The sequence below is a fragment of the Heterocephalus glaber genome, unplaced genomic scaffold (assembly GCF_053883595.1).
Source record: "Heterocephalus glaber isolate CG9 unplaced genomic scaffold, H.glaber_assembly_v1.0 deba00001451, whole genome shotgun sequence".
NCBI lineage: Eukaryota > Metazoa > Chordata > Mammalia > Rodentia > Bathyergidae > Heterocephalus > Heterocephalus glaber.
Window position 1 is genome coordinate 3,022,736 of NW_028258301.1, and position 18,946 is coordinate 3,041,681.

The 18,946-nt window shown below is 36.1% G+C and overlaps 1 protein-coding gene and 1 pseudogene across 6 annotated transcripts in view; both read left to right on the top strand.

Annotated features, from left to right (window-relative positions):
* Positions 1–18,946, top strand: part of LOC101710436 (AGBL carboxypeptidase 4) — a 1,386,524-nt gene that overhangs the window by 5,887 nt on the left and 1,361,691 nt on the right. The window lies entirely within an intron of this gene.
* Positions 13,130–18,096, top strand: LOC147827305 (eukaryotic initiation factor 4A-I pseudogene; annotated as a pseudogene).

Genomic DNA, 18,946 nt, shown 5'->3' on the forward strand with positions numbered 1-18,946 from the left:
CTATATTGCTAAGTTTGTTACTTTTGTGGATGTTCATATAGACTAGAAATTTTAGTATCAAGCAGTCTATTAAAATGGTGTGTACCTTGATCACTTTCTCAGTGAAGTAACTTTTTTTTGGCACTGGGCAGTGAACCCAAGGTTTTCACTCTAAACTACATCTTCAGCCCTTTTTAAATTTTGTTTTGAGGTAAACTCTCACATAATTGCTAAGTTGTGCAGGTTGGGTTGGAACTTGCAGTCCTCCTCCTACCTCATCCTTCCACAGTGCTGGGATGTACCACAACACCTGGGCAAAATAACTGTTTTTAAAAGATCAACTCTATATGAATCTGAAATTATCTATAGACAATATTGAAATTTTAAAAAGCCTTAAAAATCAGAATATTGTATGATTTCTTGTGTTAGTAGCTGGGCAACACCCTTTTGGTTTTGGTTTTCTTATTTTAAAACTGGGGACAATAACATTTTTTAGGAGAGAATTCAAGATAAAGTATGGAAAATGTATAATGTCTTATACCCCAAAGAAATGGTAGTTTAATTGGTATGTGGACCGTGTGTGTGTATGTGTATGTGTGTGTATTGTTTTTCCTAAAAGTTTAGCAATGAAATCACCTTTAAACAAAGAGGAAATCCAGGTCTACAGTTCCTTATCCGGCATCTTTGGATATATTTCAGAATTTGAAACTTTTTTTTGTTATGGAAAGGTAGTATAACATATATAATGTCAATTAGAGTACCCTAGAACCAAACACAGTAATATCACATCCACATTAAGTGATTATGAATCATGAGCAACTTCATATCAACTTGGGCCAGGTTTTGCTCCCAAATTAATTTTGGCATCAAGTTAGATATTTGCAGGTTTTGAAGTTGTGGAGAAGAAATGTATACATACATTATTTTAACCTTTTTAGAAATGTTTTTAAAAGTTCAAATATTTGGGTCAACTTTGTATCTTCTGTAACATAAATGAGCATGGTTTTATTCAAGATCCCAAAAATAGTGTGACAGAAAACCTTTTTTTTTTTGGCCAGGAAGCTTATACGTTAATTTCTTCTGAGTCTCTCTGATATCTAAATGTTACGTTTGGCTTCAGTTTCATCATCTTTGCTCAGTGTTACTTTCAATAAGAGATATTAGAGAGTTATATACATACTTTAGAAAGGTCAGAAGATGTCAATATTTTGTTCATATATTAACAACATTACAGTTTTATCTTTGAATCATTTATGAACAGGATAGTCTTATGTGAGTTTCAGTCTTGTAATTGTTAAATGTCAGCAGTGGAGTAGGTGTTAAATTTCATATTGATTTAGCGAAGAATTTCATTCTTAGATGTGTTTGATGATTCTGATTATAAAAAATTATTTCATGTGTGAAAGCTTGCAATAATTCATTGATAATGTTCACTGTATAAAAATATGCTACTCTTTGCTTTTAATATTCCCCATTTATTTAATGGAATCTATAAATGAAATTTCTCCTTTTAGATTCTAAATGAAGATGCTTTTATTTTTCATATATATACTTACAAATTGTGACCCTTTATGTCTCTAAACAGGCTTTCAAAATAACATATTTGAATACTAATCGAAGGAAAAAATCAAGAAAATACAAATAGACTCCTAAAATTTTACATAGGATTGAAAACTTATATTACTAAATAATTTCAACAATGTTATGGGGAAGGTAACAGGAAAAAACAACCTTCCAGTAATTATAGTTTGCTTACCTTTATTTCAAAAGTAATATATAAACCTCTGCATCATGGTTCTCTGGAAAAAACCCACCGTGTTGTGGAATGTGATATTTGTCTTTTCTCCCAAAATATTTTAAATTCTTGTATTATATTATGTTTGCAATTGTGAATAAAAAACAGGTAGAAAGTGGTTACAAAACAGCATGGAGTGGACTTAATGAATGCCTGGCCTGAAAGGTCTGTCACATTGCCACTGCATGATGTGATGAGGCCTAGTGGTGTTTGTATCTCTCAGTCAGTTTCTTGCTCTCAGGATCTGGTATGGGCACAGGCAAGGCATTTAAACAATTATTAGTTCATTAAGTAATATATTTAGTGCTTTCTGTATTCCAAGCATTGTACTAAACTCTAGGAAATTCAGAGATATATTGGACAAAGTCCCTGTCTTCAAGGAGTTTCTATCCTAGTAGAGGAGTAGTTACAAAATTATCATCTAGGCATAGTAGAGTTGTACACAGAATTCTGAGGCCAGTGTAGGTGTGGTGGGAATGTTAGTTCAGAAAGGCTTCTTAGAGGAAGAGACAGATGTCTTAAATGATGAAAAATTAGCGAATGAAGGTGGTAGGCAGAAGGTTTAGGAGTGAAGAAATGCCAAGCAGAGAAAGCAATATGTGTGCATAGGTAAGTTGTGAAGTGAGAATACAGAGCTCATTCAGGACATTACTAAAATTGCTCACCTATTAACAGAACTAAAGACTATTTCTTTCTTTCTGGTTCTAAAGTCATTGATTCCTTCGACTGTCTAATGAAGAACAATGAATTTTTTTCCATGAGAATGTAGACTAAATGGAAACAAACAAATTTGAAAATGATTTCCAGAAATCCTGAAGCTCAGGTTAAGAGATCCTCTATTTATTAGTTAAGAGTTTCCATATAAGAATTTGAACTTTTTTTTTTTGTCACTGGGGATTGAACAGAATGCCTTTGTAAGACCGTGGGCCTTACCAAACACTCCGAGGAGCTGACTGTAGTGAAGCACACCCGGGGATCCCAGCGGTGTCTCTAAAATGTAAGACCATGGGCCTTACCAAACACTCTGAGGAGCTGACTGTAGTGAAGCACACCCAGGGATCCCAGCGGTGTCTTCAAAATGTAAGACCGTGGGCCTTATCAATTGCTCCGAGGAGCTGACTGCAGCGAAGAACACCCGGGAGGGAACACACTGGACAAGTTGGAAAGTAAAACAGACCTTTATTAGTCTGGCCAGACGGCACTCTCAAAGCAAAGTAGCTTAGAGAGGCAACTGGCTCAGAGTCCGGGGGTGTTTTTATAGGGGGTTGAGGGGGAGGTTAACATGTAGATTTAAGAGAAAAGAAACAAGGGTTAGTGGTCCACTGTCATGTACTGATGGTCGGCACACACACACACACTAATGGTCACGACTGTCACGTACTGATGGTCGGCAGACTCATTGATGGATTGTCCTACAGATAGTGGGTCTGGGAACGTCCGTTCTCCGGGCAAACAAGGAGTTGAGTAATTTACCTTTAAAACTCTATGTCTGTTACAAATTTTATCTAGCTTCCCAGAACTAACAAGCTTCTTAATCATTAGCTCACATTTAATTGCAGTCAGGGCTACAAGAATTCTAAGATTACAAGGTTTTTGCAGTCCCACACCTTCATACCTAGCTACATCCCCAGACCATTTTTAATTTTTAAATTTTGAGACAGGGTCTTGTTAAATCTCTAAAGTGCCAAGGCTAGTCTTGAATTTGTGATCCTTCTCTAGGATTACAGGCGTGCACCACCATGCCCAGCTAAAAATATGAAATCTTGAAGGTAGGAATACTTTGATAGAAATGGCTGAGCTAACGACATCTCTGCCAGAGAAGGTCCAAATCTAATGCAGGCCTATAAATTATTTGGATTATCAGTTTGTCTTATACTTTTAGCTTATTCATAGTTTACTTTGTTTATGCTTTCTCTCATTTTGCCTCACAATAGACCTGAAGAAGGAATTTAGGATTACACAGGGAGATTCAAGATAGACTAAATGATTACTTCAGACTCTAGATGGAAAGCAGGTCTGATTGATACCAAAGCTCCCATTCTTTCCAGTCTTTTTTCTCCAGTTTGAAGGCATGAGAAAGATTATATCATGCAGTAAGCGAAGAGTGAAGAGTGAATTGTTATTCTTCTACTGAGTGTTAGAGGTTAAGTAACTGACCAAGGGTCATAGAACTAGTGAGAAGCCAGAACTGTAACACCATTTCCTGATTCCCCTTGATTAAATCAGAGTAATAGGCTTTCCTAAAATGGGTACAGATAAATAATCAAGTATTATAGGAATGGTCTTTAAAAAGAAAGTTATTTCAAAATGGAAACAAAATTTTTTGTGAGGGGTGGAGGGGTAGAAGAGAGGGAAGGAGAATGGGGAAAAGAGAAGAACCAAGATACATCATATACAGGTACAAATTCCCAATGATGAATGAGGTCATAATGTATACCTAAAATGTACCAGTAAACTTAATAAAAAAGAAAGGAGGTATAATTATCTCAGCTTTGCAGTTGGATAAATTGAGATTAAGTGATATAGCTAAGGCTACCTAATCAAAAACTACTAGAACTCAAAGTAGAACTAAAGTCTATCTGGTTCTAACTCCATCCTGAGGACCACTTCACTTTACTTCCTGCTTTTACTTTCTGGTTTCAAAATCTTGTTTCCGAAGGAAGGGGATAGCACACAGAAGAACTTAGAATAACTCAAGTTTTTTTCCTTAGAGGAAGAGGTAATATGAATGTTCTCAGGCAAACATTTTAAGCACAAAGTGCACCTTTGACTCTAATTCCAATTTGGGGTTAACGAAGTTTCTCATTTTAGAAATCTCTATACATACATCTATTAAAGTAGTGCTAGGTGTCATAAGGACTAAAATAACAATTAACACATGACATATAGCCGGCATTCAGTATTTGAGCATCAAATGAATGGAGACTTGCCAAATTTTAGGCTAAATATTGGAGTTTAGGGTATTGAAAGTTTAGGATTTTACACATATGAAGGAAAAAGAAGTAACTTCTGACATTTTACAAGCAAAACATTTTAGCTGAGTGATGCAAACATAATTGGTGAATTGGGGATGGGACAGAGACATTTAAAACATTTTTTAGAGTCAGGCATGATAGTTCACACCTGTAATACCCTTCTCTGAAAGGTTGAGTCAGGATTGCAAATTTGAGCCCAGCCTGGGCAATTTAGTGATTTAGTGAGACTCTGTCACAAATAAAGAATGAAAAAAGGCCTGGGGTATGATGTCTTAAGCTCTTTGGAAAAGGAGAATTAGAGAAGGAGGGACAGGGGAGGAATGGGGAAGGGGATTAAAAGAAAGGAAGCAAGTTGTATTATGTACATGAACCCACTCCCCATGATGATTGTAAAATGCATGTGCTGCAAACATGTACTTATAAAACAAGAACAAGAACAACAGCCTGGGGATGTAGCTCAGTGTGATGGTCCTGGGTTCAGTCACCATCCCCAGTTACCATTAAAAAAACCCTTTTATTTAGATGTGTGTACAGTGGGCCCTCAAGTTATGGTCGGCCTGACATACAAACAACTTGGGTTAATTAGGTTAATGGAAGATTCATCTGCCTCGTGTTATCTATAGCGTGTAACCAGGTAAACACCCAGATCTCAGCTGTATTGACTTAGTTACAACCAGACCTTAGGAACCAATGGAGTTCCTAAGTTAAGGGTCCACTGTATCTCTTTTGGTAGCACGATACAGGAAATAGGGTATGTACTTTGGAATTACACAGATAAGATTTAAAATATAACTCTATCATGTAATGTATGCTAGTGCTTCTCTGAGATTTATTTTCTTCATTTTAAAACGGATATATTTATCCTTTACCTAATAAAGTTGTGAGGGCATGTGCAATTCATATGGAAGTGTGGAAACTCTTTAGATAATCCACTATATTAATTGATGCCTTCCATTTTGTGAGACATGCAGCTTTTTATATGTTTAAAGATCCTTTCTGATCATGTAGGTGCTTTAAGAAAGTAATTTTATATATGTAGAGTATATGAATGGGACATTAGTCCTAGTGCTATAAGTAGAGTAGGAAGAACTTAAAAGTAATTTTAATTAACGTTAGAAATATAATCCTAAGCTGTAGTGTTCTAATTTTTCTTTTTACTAAGGTTTTTAGTAAAATAAGTTAGTAAATAAGAGGTTTTTTTAAATGGTACTGGGGATGGTGACTGAACCCAGGACCATCACACTGACTTACATCCCCAGGCTGTTGTTGTTGTTGTTATTCTTGTTTTTTTTTTTTTTTTTTTTTGTACTGGGGATTGAACTTGGGTCCTTGCTCTTGCACAGGCGGTGAAACCACTGAGCTAAATCCCTGGCGAATTTTTTTTTTTTTGGTACTGGGGGATCAAACTCGGGTCCTTGCAGTTGCGCAGCAGGTGGTGAAACCACTGAGCTAAATCCCCGGCCCCTCTTGTTGTTTAATTAGTACATGTTTGCAGCATATGCATTTTACAGTCATCTTGGGGAGTACCTCAGGATACCACCATGAGAGTAGCAGTGATTTTCAGAAATACTCACAAACTTTTTTAACCCTGATAAACATTGTTGAAAAAGTTTTTAACCTTCCTATAAAAAAATGATGTTGTGTGGTCTTTGATTTGAATCTCAATATCACATATATTATAGTGCTAGATAAAGAATCAAATGATTTAGTAAAGAAGGTAGGTATTATTTTCTCTAATGACCTTTTTTTTGCTTAAATTCTTTTATTGGTACATTTTAGGTATACAGTACATTTACCTTTATCATTGGGTGCTTGTACCTGCACATGATGTATCTTGGTTCTTATTTTTTCCCCATTACCTGTGCGCCCTTCACCCCTCCACCTTTCCCTATTTACATAGACTTTGTTTCCATTTTTTTCTTTTCTCATAGTGTTTCCTTTCCCTTCTTTCCTTTCTCCTTCCCCTCCCACTTCCCCTATCCCTTTGAACATTTTCTTCCTATTTCAAATTATCAGTTATTTACACTTTCAGTTTTAATCCTTATTTACGCTTTCAGTTTCTCACACTAGAGAAACTATTCGGTATTTACACATGTGTGTTCTATTTATTTCACTTAGGAGTATAGCCTCAATATGCATCCATTTAGCTGTAAATGTCTCTAGTTTCTCATTCTATATGGCCGAGTAGTACTCCATTTTATAAAAAACCACACCTTCTTTGTCCAGTTTCCAGTTGATGGGCACTTGGACTGTTTCCAAGCTGTAGCTATTACGAACTATGCTGCTATAAACATGGGTCCACGTATATCTCTGTGGTATGATTCTTTTATTCTTTTGGGGAGATACATTCAAGAGATGCAGATGAAAACAACACTGAGATTCCACTTCACCCCAGAAAGAATGGCTGCTATCAAGAAATCAACCAATGCTGGCGGGGGTGTGGGGAGAAAGGAACCCTTCTCTATTGTTGGTGGGAGTGCAGACTGGTGCAACCACTGGAAATCAGTATGGAGATACCTAATGACCTTCTTGCTGGGAGAGTAACAGAAGCATCTTTATCCTGTGGGTTTAATGTAAACTGTATGTAGTCTAGTGTTCAACTTTTTGAAAGCATTTCCCCTATATGTTGAGAAGGAACTTAAGATCTAGCTTACTCTATTAATTCATATTACCTGATTTAATCAGGTTCTATGGAAGAGGAATTTTCCTTCCTTTGAATGCACATTTGTCAGTTGGGGACTAATTTTAAGTTGTAGTGTACTGATTAGATCTTTTCTGTTACTAGCCCATTTTTCATTGTGACTAGATCAGTATATGCTTAATTGTTTTTTCCTACAATTAAGGAACATTAGATAATTGAGGTGTTGTGTATATTTTTTACTGAAACTTGAAAAAGTTATATTCTGAGACAAAGGATGTTGTAACCAACTAGTAAACCACATTATGATCCCAGGGATTAAATAGTTTAGTGGGGACAGAGGGAAAGTTGAAAAACTTTTTATCATTTGTACATTCTTGCTTTCAAAGTGGTTTCAATTAACAAAAAGTTGTTCTTAGCATATTTTATATTCAAGTACTGTGATCTTGATGAAATTCAGTAAGTAAAATTTTCTTCAATTATCTAATTTTAATGTCATTTTACATTTAGGTTTTTCAAACTTTCCAACTCACCCTTGAAAACATGCTCCAACTCACCCTTGAAAACATACTACCTTAAAAATTGTGTGGATGAGCTTTCTAGTTATTAGAGTAACCAAAGCATCCTTGTCAGGTTGAGCATGGGGTGCATACCTGTAATCCCAGGACTCTGGAGATTGAGTCAGGAGGATTGCTACAGGTTTCAAGCCAGCCTGTGCTGCATAGTGAGTTCAGAGCCAGCCTAAACTATGTTTTGAGACCCTGTTTTAGAATAAAAACAAAATAAGAACCAAAAACCAAAAACAAACAACTGAAAAAGAAGAGAAAAGCATCCTTATCTCAGGGGTTTCTTCTTTGAACAACAGATTGTTTGAAAGTTTAGAAGTGTTGATCATTATTCAAAAATGGGATTATTAGGTGGATGAATTCATTAGCTAAATGTTTTTATACTGCTGATTTTTCTGAAAGATTTTTTTCTTCTCAAGTATCCATTTATTTTCTTTTCACAGACTGTAAATTAGGTAAACTCACTAAACATACCAGCTCTAGCTTTTCTGAATTTTTCAGCTAAAGGTTTTGCTTACCCTTGCCTTGCTGTAATTAAATAAAAGATTGGTCTATTGAATTAACCCTAGATCTTTAGCACTTTTCTTTATTCACTTCTCTACCCCCTACCCTGTCTCTCTCTCATGTGCCTGTGATCTGGCAGGCCAACAGAAGCCTGTGGTCTATAGGTATTTCAGTTCTAAAATGAATGTGTTGTTTACCACTGCCAGCTACATTGAGTTTTAAGAATATTTATTGCTGTAGTTCATAATAGCTAAATTTTGGAAGTGGTCTATATGTCCATCAGCAAATGAATTATGAAAAATGGTATTTATACACAATAGAGTACTACTGTACCATAAAGAAGGATAAATGAGTCATTTGTAGGAAAAAAATGAATGCACTTTGAGACCATAATGTTAAGTGAAATAAATCAGACACAGAAGGTTAATTATTGCATGGTTTCTCTTATATATGAAATCCAAAATATAAATAAAGAACAAAATAAAAGATAGATAATAGTAAATAGGGAGATAGATCTTTCTCAAAGGGAGGGGATCAAGAGATAGAGGGAATGGGGTGGAAGGAGAGGGGAAGTGGATACAAAAAGAATTGATATGTGTTATGTACATCTACCAACTTCCCACAAGGAATGTAATTGTGTATTACAAACCTGTACTAATGAAAAATAAAAACTGAAAAAAATTAATAAGTGTGTAAAAAAACTACATGAAACAACAAATGACAGAATTAAAAAGTCAAGGTCTGTTGTTTTAAACATTTATTTTTAAATAAATATCCTACCAAAAAAGAATATTTAGCTCCAAAGGGAAGAAATAGGCTAGGAAACATAATTTTAAAAACACATATGGAATGTCTGCAAATCAGGTGTGCCTTTTGAATACTACAGCCCAGATAAATCAGGGCTTAAAATCTACTCTTTATTCATATTAGTTTTCTGAATCTAAGAAAATTGCTTTTGATGAAAATTAAAGCAATCTTTGGATGGCATCAGGGAATCACCATATTTTAAAATTCTGAAACTGTCTTTCTCCTTGCAAATTTTACTCATTTTGTAAAAGCATAGTTACATGGAATTTAAATAAACATATTTATTTCAAGTTAAGTATACCCTGTTTTGAACCATATTTATCACATTCTTGTATTCTAGTTACTTTGTGTTCATTTTTCTTAATTTTGTACATTTTACTTTCAAGATAATAAGAAGATTTATATGAGGCACAACGTAATATTAGATGAATGAATTTCTGGCTGGACTTGAGTACAACCTCTCATTTCCCACCACATTAGTTTCATTGGGCCTTGGGAATATAACTTTAATTATTTGTTATTTTTTAATTATAATAAGAATTTTAAAATTTAAATTTGGCTTCCATACAGAAACTAGGAGAATAAGAAACTTGAGACTCTTATCTTTTGGTAATGCATGCCTCTTAACTGAAAGGTGGTAGTGTGAAGGTAAAAGGCCTTTGCGTGTCTTCTAGAGATACATATTCAAATATGTGTGTGTGGTTATACCCTACACACACACACACAATCACACCAAGTATATCTATAATCATATCAAGTAACATAATTTCTTCATATCAAATATTCAGTTAGTTTTTAATTTGATTATTTCATATACAGTTCCCCTCTATCTTCTTTTTTTCTTTTATCTTTTTTTTTGAAGGGGACAGTTTGTTTTCCTGGTTTATGCTAATTGCTTTCTCATGGTGTAGTTCAACACATTCTTCTGTCTTCTCTATTTTCTATAAATGATTGGATGTATCTAAAAACTTGAATAGATTTGGGAATATTTTAAAAATCAAGACTACTTCACAAGTGGTATTTTGTGCTCCCATTAAGAGGCACATAATATCTGGTTTTCTGTTTTTGTGATTGTAGCAGCCATTAAGTAATAATGCATAATTCATATTTGAATAATAAAAATTCAAAACAGGAATAGACTAGAATTACCAAAAAATGATGCAACTGAACTCTTAGGAACTTAAAGGAAGCAAAGCTAACTCAGGGCTAAACTGATCAGGGTAAGTTTTATGAAGCTAATGGATCTTATTATAGATCTTTAAAACTGGGAATGATGATCCCAGGCTCCTAGGGCAGAGAAGCTGAGCTGGTCCCAGCGCCCAGAAGGAAGCTCCCCACTGCCATCCCAGGCTCCTTGGGCAGAGAAGGTGAGCTGCGCCAGAAGCACCCCCCGCCCCCCATGGAAATGAGAAGACACATAAACAAGCCTCAAAAACAGACTTCCAGATCACCTACAGCAAACCCAAAGGGAAACGAGATGGAACAATCTGACACTCAACCACCTGGACTCTCTGAACTGGCAACAAAAGAGGATCTGGGAAAAAGGAAATCAGAAATAATTACTCAGATAACAGCAAAGATTGTGCTCATGGTGCAAGACATGATTAATAAATCTAGAGAGGACACAGATAAAAAAATAGAGGATCTGAGGAACATGATGGAATCCCAACATAGGAAACAAATGGAATCCATAAAACAGATGCAAATAGATTTCCAGGAGATTAAAAACTCCATCGAAAGTCTGCGCAGCAGAATGAACCAACGTGAGGATAGAATTTCACATATAGAAGATAAGATTGCAATTAGTGAGGAGGAAAAGAAAAATTGCTTTAAAATTGTAAGGGAACACAAGAAATCAATCCAGCAGCTGCTAGACGATACAAAGAAGAATAACATAAGACTGATTGGAGTCAATGAAGAAAGAGGAGTGAGTGCAGATGACATAAAAAAACTGTTCACAGAAGTGATGGCAGAAAACTTCCCAAGGAGGGGAAAAGAACTTGACATACAGATAAGTGAGGCATATAGGACTCCAGCTAGCCTTGATCAAAAAAAAATCTACACATAGGCATATAATAGTTAGGATTCCAGAAATCCAACAGGAGAACAAAATTCTACAAGCGGTTAAGAGAAAAGAAACAAATCACATACAAAGGAAAGCCCATCAGAATCACAGAAGACTTCTCAATGCAAACCCTCAAGGCAAGAAGAGCTTGGAGTGACGTATTCCAAGCCCTAAAGGAAAACAGCCTCCAACCCAGATTGTTGTACCCTGAAAAACTATCTTTCAAAATTGATGGAGAAATAAGATACTTTGATGATAAAGAGCACCTGAGGAACTTCATGAATACCAAACTGGCACTCCAAAAAATTTTAGACAATACCCTAGGAAAAGACAATGAGGATCACAGCCCCAGGAAACCCAGCAGAATGAATTCATTGGGCGTGATAAATTAAATGCAAAGGGGGAGAATCCAACAAAAAGAAAAAGTCATGACAAGGCTTTTAAAACTGTTCGACATTTTCATATCAGGAGTCAGGGTGATGGAGTAGCTTCTATCTGGGATATTGCTGGTTTCAAGAAGAAAAGAGGCCACTTTGGAATAAATCAACAGTTGTTAAAACTTGTCAGGAAATGGCACATGTCACCTCTGTGAATTTGTACCAAACTCACTCTCAGGAATCATAAGAAAATCACAGGGATAGGAGAGCAAGTTGGAAGATTGGCTATAGGAGCTTGGAGTGATGTTCAGGGATTCTAAAATGATGCAGATTAGTTTATGTTCTATTGGGAGCTTATATGCCAGGCAGAAGAGACATCGGGATAAATTGGCTGTTGTGTGACCATTGCCTTAGATGGATGGGAATTAGATGAGACCTGAAACTTCAGGATTTAAATGAGAGGGCTTTCAAATAGGCAAGTGACAATGGGGACATTTCAAAGAAAAGATCTATCGTTTTTGATGACTGTGGTGAAGGAAGGCAAGTTGGTTGATCAATTAGGACTATTTACTATTTCCTAGAAATCGTATATACCTTATATTTAAACCTTACAGAATCAGAGAGGAAATTATTTTGTTTTGTTATGGAAAGGGTAGGTTTATTTTAGCACTTTGAATTTGAGATAATAATAGAATCATTGTGTGGACATTATGAGGTTGTAGTTAGAGATATGAGACTCAGCTTTGAGAGAGAGCCAGGAGAGGAGATAAAACTAATGAAAATGCATGTGGTTGAATAAATAAGTGTGGCTATATTTTGATAAAAGAGTACATTGGAGAGAAAAAATTCAGTCATTTTTAAAGATTTTGAAAACTACAAGTTATGTAAGATTTTGAGACAATTTGCATATTATAAAGATTGTAATATATTTTAGAACTGATTTTGTGTCATATATGCAGACATATGAAGATTATATGCATGGAGAGGAATATCTATATGAGTACAATTATATATAAGCATTTTGTTAACATATAATAAAACTAATGTCCTGCAAGGGAGATTCACATTACACTGGTTCTAATAACATTGTATGAGGGTCTTTGGATTCAAAACATGAATAATTAATGATTTTAATATGCAATATAATATTCTGTATTATAAATGAATGGCTATTATATGTAAATATTGCAGTCATATAATAGTCTGGACCTGATAGTTTAATAAATCCCACAGGGTTCATTGAGTGTTTTGATTGTAGATCTTTAACCATTTATTAAGAGCTTGCTTTGTGTTAAACATTGTTCACAATACTATGCCATTTAGTTCTCCAATGTCCTTATTAGGTTTGTACTTATTAAGTATGTACTCTTTAATGTGATATGTTAGTGATGATAATACTGCCATTTTTACAACACATTAGAACACACAGAAATTTCATATGCGTAATTCATATTTTAAGAGTCATTGTGTTAAACATGTGTGCTATATGCTATAGAATTCTGAAATGTATTTAATCCTTATAGATTTATTGTGAGGAGGTATTATTATCATTGCTTTTAAAATGAGGAATGAGAGACTCATGTAGTTAAGTAGCTTGGTCAGGGTTACATGGTTAATAATTTGATGTATCAGAGATGACTTAAAGTTTGCCAGTACAATTAGTACCACTGTTAGCCTAGACCTAGACAAAAGTTAGAGAAAGTATCTAAAAAATATATATAAAATGTGAAAAACTAATGTCATTTTCACACTGGTATTGCAGTTCACATTAGTGTTTAGTGCCATTATAGAAATATTATCAATATATAGCAAATACCGAGTTTGCTTTTTATTTTTAAATTGTTTTACAAAATTATTTTTAAAATACAGTTTCTAGCCCTAGTTTCTAAGGATCATGTCTGTGAGTCAGGATTCCCGATCCAGAGACAATGGCCCAGATGGGATGAAACCCAAAGGCATCATCGAGAGTAATTGGAATGAGATTGTTGACAGCTTCGATGACATGAACCTCTTGGAGTCTCTCCTCCATGGCATCTACGCCTATGGTTTTGAGAAACCCTCTGCCATCCAGCAGCATGCCATTCTTTCCTTGTATCAAGGGTTATGACGTGATTGCTCAAGCCCAGTCTGGTACTGAGAAAACAGCTATGTTCACCATATCAATTCTGCAGCAGATTGAGTTATACCTAAAGGCTGCCCAGGCTTTGGTTCTGGCTCCCACTCGAGAATTGGCTCAGCAGATACAAAAGGTGGTCATGGCATTAGGAGATTACATGGGTGCCTCATGTCATGACTGTATTGGGGGTACCAGTGTGAGTGCTGAGGTACGGAAGCTGCAGATGGAAGCTCCCCATATCATCGTGGGAACCCCTGGCCATGAGTTTGATATGCTTAATCAGAGATACCTGTTTCCCAAATACATCAAGATCTTTGTACTAGATGAAGCTGATGAAATGCTGAGCTGTGGATTCAAGGACCAGATTTATGACATATTCCAAAAGCTCAACAGCAACACCCAGGTGGTTTTGTTATCAGCTACAGTGCCTTCTGATGTGCTAGAGGTGACCAGGGAAGTTCATGAGGGACCCCATTCAGATTCTCATCAAGAAGGAAGAGTTGACCTTGGAGGGTATCTGCCAGTTCTACATCAACATGGGAAGAGAGGAATGGAAGCTGCACACATTGTGTGACTTGTATGAAACCCTGACCATCACTCAGGCAGTCGTCTTCATTAATACCCAAAGGAAGACTGATTGGCTCACTGAGAAGATGCATGCCTGAGACTTCACTGTCTCTGCCATGCATGGAGATATGGACCAAAAGGAAAAAGATGTGATCATGAGGGAGTTCTGGTCTGGCTCTAGCAGAGTATTGATTACCACTGACTTGCTGGCCAGAGGCATTGAAGTGCAGCAGGTTTCTTTAGTCATCAACATGATCTTCCCACAAACAGGGAAAACTACGTTCACAGAATTGGTCACAGTGGGGACTTTGGCCGAAAGGGTGTGGCTATTAACATGGTGACAGAAGAAGACAAAAGGACTCTTTGAGACATCGAGACTTTCTACAACACCTCCACTGAAGAGATGCATCTTAATGTTGATCTCATCTGAGAGGGCTGTCCTGCTGCCTAGCCCCAGTTAGAGTTCAATCTTGGGGGGCTGAGGAACAGCTAGAGAAGGGAGGGAAGGGAGTCAAGGCATGGACATCTTGTCAATTTTTTTCTTTGAATGTCACTTTTTGAGACAAAAATAAAGTTGTCTAGAGGTAAGTTATTTATTTATTTATTTATTGATTGATTGATTGATTGGTACCAAGGATTGAACTCGGGACCTTGAGCTTACAAGGCAGGTGGCAAAACCACTGAGCTAAATCCCGACCCTAGAGGTAGGTGATTTAACAGATATCTAGCTGCCTCCCACCCCCAAGTACAGTGACACTTCGAGTCACGAACTTAATTCTTTTTTTTTTTGGTACTGGGGATCGAACTCGGGTCTTTGTGCTTGTGCAGCAAATGGCAAAACCACTGTGCTAAATCCCCGGCCCACGAACTTAATTTACACCATTGTAGCCAGAATTGTGGAATGAATTCTGCAACCAAAATTATGGAAAGAGTTAGGTTTGTGAACTGAGGCACCATTGTACTTCACATATTTGCTCTTTGGGAAAGAAAGAAATGAAGTATGCAATTGTAGGCATACCCACAAAGAAAGATCTAAAAAGTACACTATCTTGTTCCTTCTTGAAGTTTTGTATTACACAGTTACTGTCAGATCTATTGTCACCAGCTAGCTTATGTCCCTTCTATATGTAAGACCTAAATCAAACATGGTAATTTTCAGCTACTTCTCCATTGTTGACAAATGTCACCATTGTTTGTCTTCTTCTTCAGGGGCCTCTAAAGGGAGGGTTCCTGTACTGGCCACCAACCTGTTACCAACTGGCTGAGGATTCATTTGCTCAATTTGTATAGAAATCACAAATTGGCAAAGTGTAGTCTTGACCTTTGAATGTCAGCAGCTATCAACTCTTAGTGTTAGAGACTTTCCTTATTGCTTAAGCAAACAGTTACTGGCAAGCCTTCAGAACTCTTCTGGCTCTCAGAGTTGGTAGCTCCTGGCAATTCTCCATTGCTGTCCTTTTTTTCTCTGGCTCTTAGCTGCTTTCAGGGTCACCAGCTCCAGCTGCTCCCTGTTCCTGGTGCCAGCAGATTTTGATGTCACCAGCTCTGGCTGTTGGCCACTTTTGGCACCAGTGGCCTTTGGGTACAGGCTTAGCATGTTCTACTCAAGAAAGAAATCATGAATAGGCAAAAAATGCTATCTGAAAGAGGGTATCTGTTGCAGAATGAGGGGCACAGTGTGCATAAGGACCCGGTAAAGGTATTTAGAGGTCAGACTTTCTGATCAATCCTGGGAAGTAGTGGGGGCTTCTTGATTGAGGAGGGCTGCAGGGTGGTCATATAGGGACTGCAGGTGGTAGGCTCATGACCAAAGCTTGCTGCAGCCAAAACAAATATCTCCTGGACTTATGTGGTATTCCATGTAGCTGTGGCTGGCTATAGGGTGTTTGGGGCATCCATGAAAGAAAAGAAAAAAATAAATAAATGGTACCTTTTGGGGAATGTTGGACCTTTCTCTCCTGTTTCACTATGGTGTCTGTGAGGAGATAATACTATGAAGAGATTTTTGTTGAAATTCCTAGAGCATTTCAGTGTGATAGAACTGATTAGAATGACATTTTATATTTAAACTTATTTTTGTTTTTGAAGAGCATAGATACAGATGTATGCTGTTGAATTTTTTAAATTAGTCAAGCAACATATCTTGGTTCAAAACAAGGAAGAATTTCTACCATTTTAAAAAAATGGTCCAAGCAACCAGGCAGTTATTTCACTGTAATCACTTGTGGGAGAGCTTGTGCAAATCCCAAAGTTGTGAGAAGGTATCTGCTCTTTTGTACATTTTGAGGAAAAGAAATAATCTTGTCAAGTGGCAGAAATTAAAGTACTAACTAAACCTATGTTGCTGAAGATAATAACTACAAAGGCCTAGGTTAAGCTGTGAGAGCTATTTATCTGTTTAACATGCTTGTCCTGGGCTTGTTGCCTACTTTTTTCCTGACTGCCTAGACCCTACCTCATTAGAGATATCCTTTGGAGCCTAGACCCTACCTCATTAGAGATATCCTTTGGAGCCTGTTCTCCCTGGTCAAGGCATCAAGCTGCAGATCTCCCTTTTACTTACATTTCAAATGTATATGTCTTATTTTCTTTTCCCTCCAGACTCTATGTTGTTTTATGCATTTTCTGTTCAGTCAGCCCATTAATTTATGTTGATGTGTAATCAGCTCTTAGTACTTACAGCTTACTTGGGAACCAAGGTAGCTAAGGTATATTTGCAGTAGGTTGGCTGAGGATTTGAATTTTAGTTCAGTCAAGCTATGTGATCTTGGGAATGTATGGTAACTCTTCTGAGTATCATTTTTCTCTTAAGACAAATGGTACAAACACACAAGGCACAAATAACAAAGGTTATTTCTAGGGCTAATTGTTTAGTGTTGTATATATGTAAGGTATTATCATAAAGGTATTTTTTATGGTGCTATTTGGGTATTCAAAAAGTTACTGTAATGGGAATTTCCAGTGGTATGGCTTGTTTCAGAAGGAAGAATTTTTGAGTACACATTGTAAGATTTAATTTGGCACTCATATGAATTCTCTTGCAATTACTACTCTTCATACTTTTAAGAAACTGGGATGGAATTAGAATTTACATTAGGATTGAAGTGATTTCCTTTTAGTTATAGAACCTTAGATTTTCCCAGATATTCTCTGTTGTTCTATTAATGCATGACAGTCCTAGATATATTTGGTTTAGAACTACTTATGTTAATGTGAACCCATCGGAAGAATCAGGGCCATTATGAGGAGAAATCTAATAAATCAGACTAAAAATGCGTATATTTGGATGGTTCTTTCTCTTGTTTCATGGACGCAGGACTTTTCTTTAAAAATTTGACTTCGATATATTTCCATTTTACTAGAAATATTCTGTATCATTGAGGGGGAAAGGTGGACTCTAGTGTAGATCTGTCTCTATTGTAGCTCTGTAAAGCCTTGGGAAATGTAGGGAAATAAAATGCCCAGGCAGGAAATTGACTAAATGGCCTTAGAGTTGTCTTACATTCTTTTTCCCTACTGAGGAATATAGTGAAATTGTCTGTTGGTATTCTCAGATAGTACATTTAGAAGAGATTAGATAAATGGCAGTAAAAACTTGATTCAAATTGTATCCTCAATTAAGAAAAATTAGAGAACAAATTTGAACTATTTTTATTCTTTCTGGGTTTTTTAATTATAAACTGGAAAAGAAACTTTGTACAGTTCAAAGATAGATCCATTTTCACATTTCAATATATTTATAAATTAATATACTTTTAATATATTTGTAAAGTTGATAGTATACTGTTTTAGGCTAGCTAATTATTTCTTGCCTTTGAATATTTGTGAAATGTTTTTTTGCTTAAGTAAATCTTTTGAGCAGATCAAAAGGCTTGTCTGGATTCAAACTCTGTCTCTCCATTTACCTATAATTGTTTCAAGAATTAATTGCATTAATATTTGCAAAGCACTTAGTACAGTGCTTAACACCTGCTAAATATATATATATACCATATATACAGGATAGATATAAAACTATTAAACAAATTTAAGAAGTTATATCATAAAAAATCAAATGACCTTCAAGTTCCTGTTTAGTATTTGAATAAAGTATGAGTTCAGTGTTTATGTTTGGATTTGTGATTGCTTTTAAGTATTATGTGCTTGGCAGATTTTAGATCAGTGGTAATGAAACTTTTAGAGCTTTCGATGATAACAGACAGCCCACTGTGGCATGTGTGGCATAGATTTGCCACCACTGTTTTAGATGAATAATGCTGAACATGAAAGTGCTCACAATTATTGCATTTGTTGTTATATTACTATTTTATGTAGCTTTTCCTCATTATTTTTAGATACATTTAAATATATTTGGTTTGTTTTCTGCTGCCTATAAAAGACCCCTTGAATCTAATCTCTCTGAAGATGTGACAGCTTGGCCATGTATCCATTAAGAACTGCTGAATTGGATTGCCTTTCGGAAGAACTATTTTAGATAGTATTGCTCTTGTTATCATAGTGCTAATGTAAAAGTGTTAACAATATACCAAAACTCCTTGGATAAAAGGCTTCTTTCTT